The following is an 11,272-nucleotide window of genomic DNA, read 5'->3' as shown; positions in this document are numbered from 1 at the left end:
CCATTCCATGATTAATGTGATTTGAAGGGAAGTAATACAATGAGCTCTAACACGGAAAGTAAGCGTTTCCGGACACACGTCCACATAACATATTTTCTTTCTTTGTGTGAGGAATGTTTCCTGAAAGTTTGGTGCCGTACCTTTTTGTAACACCCTGTATATATTCAAGTAATCTATAACATGTTGAAGGTATATATTGTATGTATTGAAGGTATGTATCGTCAATTCTTCAGTTATAGAATTTCATGCCAAGTAAAATTCTTTATATTTTTAAAACTAGCTGCATAACGTGTGAACGGTTAAGCCATACTTCGTCGGTCGTGTAACATGCAGTACTCTGAAACAAAAGCAGTAGCATTCTTGTCATAACAGTTCTTGTCTTGAAAATGTAAATTTGTGTTGGTTTCCAGTAGCTTCTATTTCGGTATATATTTAACTTTGAACTAGTTTCGGACAGAACTTCTGCTTCATTTCATTTAACTTACGGATAATTTGTGTGTAATAGAGAGATAGTCCAATGGACAGACAACTAGATACAGGATGGACAAGATTTTCTCGATTGCAAGTCTCAAAACAGTATTTGTTCCTGGCTACCTGACCATGTACTATGAGACATGTTATCACATTTGGAAAATCTTAATTTTCTGGAGTAATTTTCGTAAAACAAAACAAAGGCAGCTTATAAATAGTTGGTGCCATCATTTGAAAATGGAGTAACAAAATATATTAAACTTTTATTATAGTGAGAGTAGAAGTCATAATCACTGCTGCGTGCTATGAATCCGCTCACGACTTGTTAAGTGGTCAGTTGTGCTACATCCATCTGTAAAGCTTGTTCCTTTGCCCAACTAAAATCTAATGTCTTTTTCTATGTGGTATGTGGTAACGTTAGTGCCAGTAGCTCAGGGCATCCTTACAGAGACAGCACAAAGTGTATGGAGAGTGCACCACAATTTGTCAGGGCTGCAATTAAATACAGCACTATCAGGTCATAAATGCTCTTTTTTTCTCAGTGCTTAATGCTGTTTATTCAAGATTCTGATGTGTATTATAGTCAAACAACAACCTGATATTTCTCGGCGCAATCACAATGCAATTGTACCCTGCTTATCAAAATTGCCGGAAAGCTCATTCATACTTAGACCACATTTAATTTTACGCTGCAAAACATCTCTTTAGGCCTTACAATCCATCTTCCAAGCAAAAAGCTCTCTGACACTTCTTTCTCATTAAGAACGAGCAAGACCACTCTGGTCCCCTATCCTGCAGCGACTCCTTACCAAGTCTAAGACAGAACCCCAGGTCATTTCTTACAGGACTCCTCTTTCCTAGTTTGGCCTCCCCACATGAGACTGACATCCAAACCTGCAGGTGTCAGAAACGCAGATCGGTACCAAACGTTATATGTCGATAATCAACCAAAACTCCGGTTTAGTTCGTACTATGAGCTGTCGTCCAGCAGAACGGGCGTAGATGTTAATTAAAAGTAACACCAGAAATACGGAGAAAAGGAAAAGCATAACTGTGAATGACAAATACCTGTAGCTGCCGTGGGGAAATGGTAGAGCGTTAGATCGTCGTACCAAGGTTCTTTGGTTCAAACCCAAACGATGGCTTTTTTATTGTATTATGTGTGAAAGTGTTATATGGCACTATTAATACTTTCGTACGCCTGATGCAATTCTCTCTATAGTCTACTATTCCCCTTGTTTATGTTTATTCTGTGAAACTACAAATGCACTACCTACTTCATCACGAGTGGTGTCTGTTCTGTCATACACGTCCGACAGGAAGCCACACATATCTATACAAATGTACCCTGTAGGTTCACTACTGTCAACTAACGAATCGAAAGGACACTGCCAAAAGGATATTGCTACAAACGCCGAAAAGACGCTTTACATGTCAGGAAAATGTTCTCCCTTATAACAGCTGCAAGCGTAAAAACTTAAAACAAATTGTCATCAGCGGGGTTTGAAACCAACCACATCGGTGTTTTGTTTGATGATCTATCGAGTACAACGTGTGGTATAGATCTGAGTGTTTGGCATCTGGAGGTTTGGGTGTGATTGATAAGATGCAACAGTCAAGACCTTTGTATCTCTGAGCTCCTTTTATCTGACTATACCTTTGCAGTCGGGCGATGGATGTGGAATCATTACAGCGGGTTCACATCGAAAAATAATTATTCAGCTAGCGAACTATTCAACGAAACATCATCGATATGGGCTTTCGGAGCCGAAGGCCCACTCGTGTACCCTTGATGGCTGCATGACGCAAAGCTTTACGCATCGCCTGGGCCCATCAACACCGACATTGGACTGTTGATGACTGTAAGATGCCTGGTCGGACGAGTCTCGAGCGGACGGACGTTTACAGCTATGGATATAACCTCATTAATTCAGGACTCCGCATGTCAGCAGGGGACTCTTCAAGCTCCGTAATGGTGTGGGGCGTGTGGAGTTAGACTGATACAGGACCCCTCATACGTCTAGATACCGCTCTGACAGGTGACACTTACGTAAGCATCCTATCTGATCACCTTCATCCAGTCATGTCCATTGTGCATTCCGACGGACTTGCGCAATTCTAGCAGGACAATGCGACACCCCACACGTCCAGAATTGCTACAGAATGGCTCCAGGAACACTCTTATGAGTGGCCACCACCTTCCCAGACATGAACATTATTGAGCTTGTCTGGGATGCCTTGCAACGTGCTGTTCAGGAGAGATCTTCAACCCCTCGTAATCTTAGGGATTTATGGACAGCCCTGCTGGGTTTATGGTGTTAGTTCCCTCCAGCATTACTTCAGACGTTAGTCTAATCCATGCCACGTCGTGTTGCAGCACTTCTGCGTACTCGCGGGGGCCTAGGCAGGTGCACCAGTTTCTAAGGCTCTTCAGTGTAATTAACCCTTTTCCTTAATTCAATTAATTTCTCATATAATCACAGTTTTCCGCTGAAACCAAATATTTTACGAAACAGTACCATTCATATCACTGTGCATACCCATCCCCAAATGGTAAGCCTCTGTGAATTAGTTGATCGTCTAGTGTCACGAGTTCGACATTTCTATTAGTAAAAGAGCTTCAGTGCCAAGACGAAATGACTTACAATTTTAAATGGGGTTCCTTGAAAGAGGACAGATATGTTCTTTGGTACCACTATATTTAATTTGTTGATGGCTCTGGTTTTGTAAAGGGGGAGTTCTGTCTAAATAATAACTACTTAAGATATAAAATGTTAAATTGCAAAAATAATTTGCCGTGCACGTCATTGAACTGCTACATCTACATTTACTCGACATGCCACCTTCAAATGTCGGTGGGCTGCACTTGTGTACACTGTCGTTTCCCCTTTCCTATTCCAGTCGAGAATAACTATTGTCGATTGGCTTCCGTGTGAGCCCGGAACTCTCTAATCTGACGGTCACGATCTTTTCGCGAGATATACTTAGGAGGGAGCAATATACCGAGAGACTCTTCTGGGAACATACGCTCTCGGAAGTTTCGCCCCTTATTGACAGTCGTAAATATATGTGCCACTGGCCTTAAACGCTGTTTATTAATTTTTTTACTGCAAATAATAGACTTTATTGGCATCAATTTATTCACATTAGTTTCTCTGATAAGGATGAATACCATTTAAATGTGCCTACGTAGGAAGGCTTCAGATATCAACGAACAAGTCAGAAATGGTATGAATACTTACAATAGCCTTTGAGACACTTGTATTTAGAGTTTGTTTTCACCTGGCATTCGTTACCTGTGATTTATTCTTCTGATATCTTCTAATTTAAGCGACGGTAAGTTCAATTCACAATAACATTTCCTACATTATAAAATACAAAATCAATACGGACGTTGTTTGTAAGTATATTTAGAGCTAGGTTTCTTCCGGACCGTGCGTGTAAGCAAATAGACTGTCGTGAATTCAGTTCCTATATAGATCCAGTTTAACTGATTATAGGAGTATATTGTGAAATACTTCTTCTTCTGAGGAATGAACCTTATAGATAATATTGTTTCACACGTTATCTCGAAAATGTTTAACCGCTGAGGTAATGTGATTTATTTCCACTGGCAGTGCACGAGTATGATGATTACTGATAATATGCAACATGACAAATACCGTTTCACGGACTTTTTTTTTTAGGTCTGTAAGAGTGACGTCATGGAGAGAACAAGGTCCGTGGCTGATGACGTTCTGGATGATTGTGTAATGAACGGATGGGATGAGATTGCGGAAGGGCACGCAAAAGATTCAGAATCTTTAGGAGATCATGCTGCAGATGATGTAGCTCTTTCTATAGTTCCAACACCGTTGCGGTAACTGATGGTCTAGTGGACCAGTGAGTGATACGTCTATACAGGCTATAGAGTTAGTACAGATGCAGCAGCTAGAGGAGACGGTTGGCCTGTGGTTGAAGAAGCAGTTCATGATAGTCGTGAAAGTGACTGGCTGCAAATTTGGATTTATATGCATGATCTAAAGCTGGGCTGTGAACCGCAGTCCTTTAGGAAACGTCTTCACCCTGAGGATATATGTTTACTAACAGAAGCTGACGTTTCTAACAGCCTGTAGATTTTTTCAAATAGTTATCTGTGCCACTTTCGCGGTTGCTAAACGAACCTGTCTGTGATGAAACGCGCTGCTATTCTTTGGATCTTCCTTATTTCATCTGTCAGTCGCAGACTGACACCCAATGTTTAAGTGGGTCGAACGAGTATTCTGTAAGCTGCGTCCTTCATTGGTTCTATATTTACTAAGTATTATATCAATTAAGACAAAATTTTATGGGATTATAGGTCTTGTGCCTAACTTTAAACTTATAACTACATTTGGGTTGCAGTTCCTGTTGTTATAACATAAAAAAATAAAAAAAATTGTGGCTTTATTCACCCAAGAGGAAAGGGTGAGTAGAAACGGCAATGTTAATCTTATTACTTTTTCTGTTTGTTGGTCTTTCAAATGAATGGGGAAATCTCAAAGTAGATTGTGGACCTAATAGAATAAGACACAAATTTTATCAGGTTCAAAAAATGTTTTGTGCAATACAAAACTAAAAATATTGCACATTTTTTAAATTCAGTTTTCGAAATAAAAATTGTTATATCTGTAGTTAATTGTAACATAAAACTGAAGAACTTGGTTTGCCCGTTAATATACTAAGTCACTGAAATCATCTTTAAAAACGATGTATTTAAATCCAGAAGTCGTGTCCTCAGAAGTGGCAAAGACTTTTTAAACATGTCCCCGACTAAAATATGGCTCGCCATCTCTTAAAGTAAAGTGTTTAATCTGTCTTTTTTTCCAGAGAAACATAAACGTAGCCTTGGTCTTCTAAATTAATAAATTTTACGTGCGTACAATGTAAATGACTGCTTACTTTCTCCATACGCCTTAAGGGGACATGGACATCACGGCGTGTAGTTTTTACGATTAATATGAAATTTAATAACTCAAAAACTTTAATAGTAATTGGAATGAAACTTTAAGGCAATGATTAGTATATTGTCACCTCTATGAGAAGAAACATTAACAACTGTGCAACAGTTAGTGGAGTGAATATTGATTTTTACATTATGTACTCAATTACGTGTAATTTTTATTTTGGATAAACTGTGCTTCCAGACTATTCAGAGTGAAAGGTCAAAACAAATTTTACTCTTTTAATTATTAGACTGTTGAAACAGTAAACGAGGAATAAATAAATTTGTTGTTTTGTGTAATTTTTTTAAAAAAAATGTTTTAGAAGTCAATTTTTTCTTGTAATAATTTAAGAACATATGACACACTACTGCATAAATTATTTAATACATTGTTGAATAAAGTAGTTCCCTGTGTAAACAAGCACTATATTATTGGTAATGAAACATTTTGTTTTTGTAGCTTTAATATTGGATAAGATAATAATATCTAAATGTACAAAAACGTTGATAACAGGAAATTGAAGCTAAAGATTTACGTGTCATTTTTTTCTCCATGATGACAGCTCCGAAATCTTTTTGATTCTGAGTGTCCTTTTCAACTAATTTAGTTTTCTTTCTTTTCTTTGTTATTCTGGCCTTCTTTGTCATGCTTTGAGCAGCTTTCTCAGCTTCTGTGACACGCTGCCTATCCACACGTAGTAGCCCGCTTTTCATGTTGTCCCCAGTTCTTACGCCTAGTCTGCTCATGGCTTTTAATCTGCTTGCTGCTCTATCATTAAAGCATATTAAGGCGTCCATCACAGTAATCCAAAGACCTGACACACGAACAAAAAAGAGTACTTGGTAAGCGTTTCCGAATACAAATATAGAAACTTTCTTTCAGATTCTGTACTTTGCTATGTAAAAATTTTTCCAGGAGTTTAGAATCTGTAAGATCTCTGGTAAGGTAGAATCAGAGAAAATACTTACACAACGAAGTGTTTATTCTTGGGGTGAGGTCATGCTGTGGATGCTCATCAATGGACCTTCTATAAACGATGCCCAAACTGCTTTTCTCATGTCACTGACATTTGAGCTGTTTCTCCTCAAGGCTAGACCATAATATTTTATGATTTTCTATTTCTTATTTTGTGAGTCTGGTTTGTCCAACAATGCCATCACAGAGTTTCTTTACTATCATGTCCTTGCAGAGTGTCGTAAGCCTTGCCTTCATTCACTTCTGCAAATGTCCTATAATTCCATGTCTCAGTTTCAGTATATGTTTTAGCAGCCACAGCTCTATTGAGGCCTTTAGAGTCGCTGTCACCAAGATAGCGAGTGTATCAGACACCACGGCTAACAATTGACTTAATAAAAATGGAAACTGCCGCTTTGCTTTCCACACTACCACTGAAGTCATCATAGTTTTTCTGTCATCTGTGTTCATTTACCTTATTGGCAGAACTATTACATTGTTTTGTAAGATATTCATAGTCCAGCAGCTTGCCTCTGTCTACAGAGATAACTGTGACAACTCAGTTCAGCTACGTATGGCCTCTCTTCTACCGGGAACCTCCCAATGCAGCAAAGATATCAGTAGATTGTCAAATATCTTCGTAGTATTTCACTGCCCTCTGCATAGGTGCTTCGCTGACTAATTTTAGGGCATCACGCAAACGTTTATAACAAGTCTCAAATTTGACAGGAGATGCTGGGAGAGCCATCATAGTACTTAGTACATGGGCTACTTTTGTTTCCCTCCCCGTACACCTCATGGCATAAGCAAGGCGAATATTCACTTCTTCACTTCGCTATATTCTGTGCGTATTACAGGAGATGTTGTTGTACATTTCGTTACTTTACACACTTGACATACCTCTACAATTTTGTGGATAGGACTTTTCTCTTGCTTATGTCTCCTCTAAATGAAAGGTATTTTTCACTAATACAGTATTTACATTTAATAACAGACAATAGCAATTCTGAAAGCTAGCACTTACTACCTAAAATGCAACTGTTATTTTCACTATTTGCCACTACAACATCTCGTTCGTTTTAGGTAAGACGTTTCAACTTACAGTTTGAGGCACTGCCAAGCGAACTTTTAGGCCTAACCTCCTATCGCTGCGGTGTAACAATTTATTTCTTTGTATGATTTTCAACAGTACTCTTTTTTTGATTGCCGCAAAATTTACAACTGCAATTAAACTTCTTTGTTTCTGAAATTGTACGATGTAAAATGATTGAAGCACGCAGTCTCAGTAACAACCTTACAACACGAAAGCACGTGAAAAACATAATTAAAGTCAATTACTCTACTTGTATCGACAGAAGGATCGATTGCAATAAATCCCTGTTCATATTTCATTCGGTATGTCCTTCAGGGATATTACACAAACGACTTGCTATGGAAGTAGCTGCGTCAAAATTGAATAACGAGACATTGCAGGCAAGGTCTTAGGGTTTGACAGTGGCGTGACAGCTAGGCTTTCACGGGCCGCATCTGCTTTAGAAAGGCCTTTAAACGCGAAGAAGATGAGGTACTGTACATATTTTTGGAATAAGAAAGAATCACAGAATTTTATTAAATAAAAATCTCAATTTCTTGAGACTTCACGACGTCCAGGTCCCCTTAATCGCAGCATAAATTGCTTGGTTGAGAACAGTGCCAGGTGGTTCTACATTTCCGTCAAATTCTTTATCTTCCTCTGAAGAAACACTCACGATCGCTGTTTCTATTTACCTCATGAATTCCCATGAATTCCGAAATACATCCCTACATCTTCAGTCAGCCGAAATACAATACAGATTAAAGTATACTTTAAGTCTGAACTTTCAGTTTAATGAAAATAGATTGCAAATTCGCTTAAATTAAAACACAATTTAGATAGGTAGTTACAAATAAAGTTCGAAGCAAGAAAACTCAGCACCTCATCTGATGCTTTTCGTAGGGTTAACAAAACATCAACTGGCAGTGTTGCCATCTATGAAATTCATAATTTGGTTGTTAAAGTAGTTCATTACCAACCTTTGAATAGTATTCCCATTTGTCTTCTGACATAATAGCGTAAGACTTTTTTGGAAGTTTCGTTTATATTCACACCATCATTTTATTCAACCAATTTTATGGTATCTACTAATCAAACATTGATTGCTTCCTTTACTATTTCGTTGCCTGGACCACGATGCCGGTACCTCCGTATTACAACTCTTGCTTGCACGTGCAGCAATGCTCAGTGACAGCTGATTTAGTTGGCTTCTTGAGACAGGTTTAAAGCTTGTATTCTTTGCGTATTTAACCTGCAGTTTTTGTGTCTGTCCAACATTCGATGTGTCACATTTGCACTTGCGTTGCAGAGCATCGGTTTTGGGGGCCCCGATAATCTTTCACGTAACGTAGTAGACTTCTTCGCTACTCTGAAGGGATTGATACATCGTAAATGATATTTACTTAGTACTGTTCCGACCTGTCCAGAAACCTCACCAGCTTAAGGAAAGTATGCAATCTGACTTTTTCTTCTTCATCGGTATTCATTCCCTACGCAGGCGGTGTCGTACGACACATTCCATCTGTGAGAACCCGTTCTCTTAGAAAATTTCTCTCTGATGTCTCAGTTCTCCAGAGACCTTCTTCGTCTAACAGCATACGTGCTCTGTGGTCCAGCATTTCATGCACGGAGCTTCTGTGATGCTGGTATCAGTGGTTACAGGTCGAAGGATCTGTTCGCTCTTCTCTTAATCTAAACGTCGAGAAAAGGTAACTGCTGTCTCGCTTCTTGTATTTCCGTGGCGCGAATTTGAACTCGGGAAGATCGAGTTGAGATTGTGAAGGAATTCTTAAGATTTATCTACCCTTTGTATTCAGGCTAAAACATGTCATCAAAATGCCAATAGATAGTTGCTGGCTGACGTTTGCTAGTTTGTAGCGCTCTGGTCTCGAAATGCTTAATACAGCCTGGCAACCACTGGCGGTATATGGCTATCAATGGCACCCAAAAACTAACAAAATGATTAACTGACTGCAAACCTGAAAATTTTTCGACGAGGAAACCTGAAAGGTCACATGTAAATGTACTTACTGTGTCAGCTATCAAACCAGAAGTTCGAAAACTACGACAACAATTAAGATTTCGTCAAAACTATATTGCCTACAATCGAAATTTAACTCTCATTTGTTATGTAAATCTAAATTTACGACACAAAACGATTGACGTTTTCAGAAGTTAATTGTGGACTTTGTGCATGCGATTGATTTATTCTGCATGGAAGTCAGCAGATAAATGAATTTTCACCACAATGGCAGAAGCTACGGCAGATTCTTGTCGACGCGCTGTGGCTCTTACAATTCGAATACGTGAGGAGATGTCGGGTTGATGACCGGAAAGCAGGAGGAACGGACAACAGACTGCAAGCAGTGTTGCCTGAACTGCAGGGACTCTAATGGTTTCGGCCAGAGGTCTCATCTTGCGACCGCATATCGATTTCCACCGAGGTCGATGGAACTCGATCGTGCACCGGTCATTTGACGGCAGCTGAGGCGCGGTCAGACACTACGTGACTATTGTGGGAGTACGGTTCATGCTTCACAGCCTGGAGGAGGGGAACTGAGGTCACGAGAGACCTTCACAGAGAGGAAGGTATTGTGTGCGTCCTGACTGCGTAGTGTTTTCCTTATAGAAAATGTAGTGTGACGAGGATTATACTTTCACACCACTCTCCTCCTGTATAGACGTTCATAGATGGGATGGTGTCATAGTACAGACAGTAAATCGTGTGTTACGGAATGTATATACGAAATTTCTATTTTATATGTTAAGAAGTTATCTGTTTAGGAGGCAATATGAGCAGCCTTCTAACTTCATTTGCAGATGGTGCTGTCATTTACCGTCTAGTAAATTCATCAGAAAATCAAAACCAACTGTAAAAAGGTTTAGACAAAATACCTATATGGCATGACAACTGGCAACCGATCCTAAAGTATGAGGTCGTCCACATGGGTACTAAAGGAATCCGTTAAGTTTCTGTTACACGATAAAGGACACAAATCTAAAGGCTGTAAAGGACTGCAAGTACGAAAAACTTAAATAGGACCGATCACATAGACGACGTTGTGGGGAAGACCGTGCTTTATTGGCAGAACTCTCAGAACATGCAAGAAATCCACCAAACAGACTGCCTACACTTAGCTTGTCTGTCCACGGCTGGAGTATTGTTGTGGGGTGTGGGATTCTTACTGGGTAGGATTTACAGAGGATATCGAGAGGGATCAAAGAAAGTCATGTCGTTTTATGCTATCGCGAGGTAGAGGAGAGGGTATCACAGATATTATACGGGAGTTGGGGTTGCAGACATTAAGAAAGACGTTTTTATTTGCGCCGAGACCTTTCCCCGAAATTTCTGATCAAATTTCTCCTCCGAAAGCGAAAATATTTTTGTTTCGCATAAAATTACATAGGGAGATGTGATTATCGTAATAAAATAAGAGAAATAAGAGCTGACAAGGGAAGATCTAATGTGTTCGTTCTACACGCGCGCTGTCGAGAGTGAAACGGTACAGCAGCAGTGTGAACTTTGTTCGATGAACCCTCTGCCGGGCACTTAAGTGTGAATTGCAGAGTAGTCATGTAGATGATGAAAACTGTAGCTATATGCAACTTATACATAATAAACACCAAGACAAGCATCTCCTGCAGCAGTGGTCATGAATTATACATTAACGAGCGAAACAGATTTCTTATTATACATCTGTTAACCAGTTAAGAATATGTGTTACTTTCTAGTTGGCTGACAACGCCCAACGCAATGCAGTAGCAGTGAGGGTAAACATAATGGGAGTGAATATAAACCTTCACTACAAGT

This window comes from Schistocerca cancellata, chromosome 6 (genome assembly GCF_023864275.1).
Source record: "Schistocerca cancellata isolate TAMUIC-IGC-003103 chromosome 6, iqSchCanc2.1, whole genome shotgun sequence".
In the NCBI taxonomy this organism is placed as follows: Eukaryota; Metazoa; Arthropoda; class Insecta; order Orthoptera; family Acrididae; genus Schistocerca; species Schistocerca cancellata.
This window is presented reverse-complemented; position numbering follows the sequence as displayed.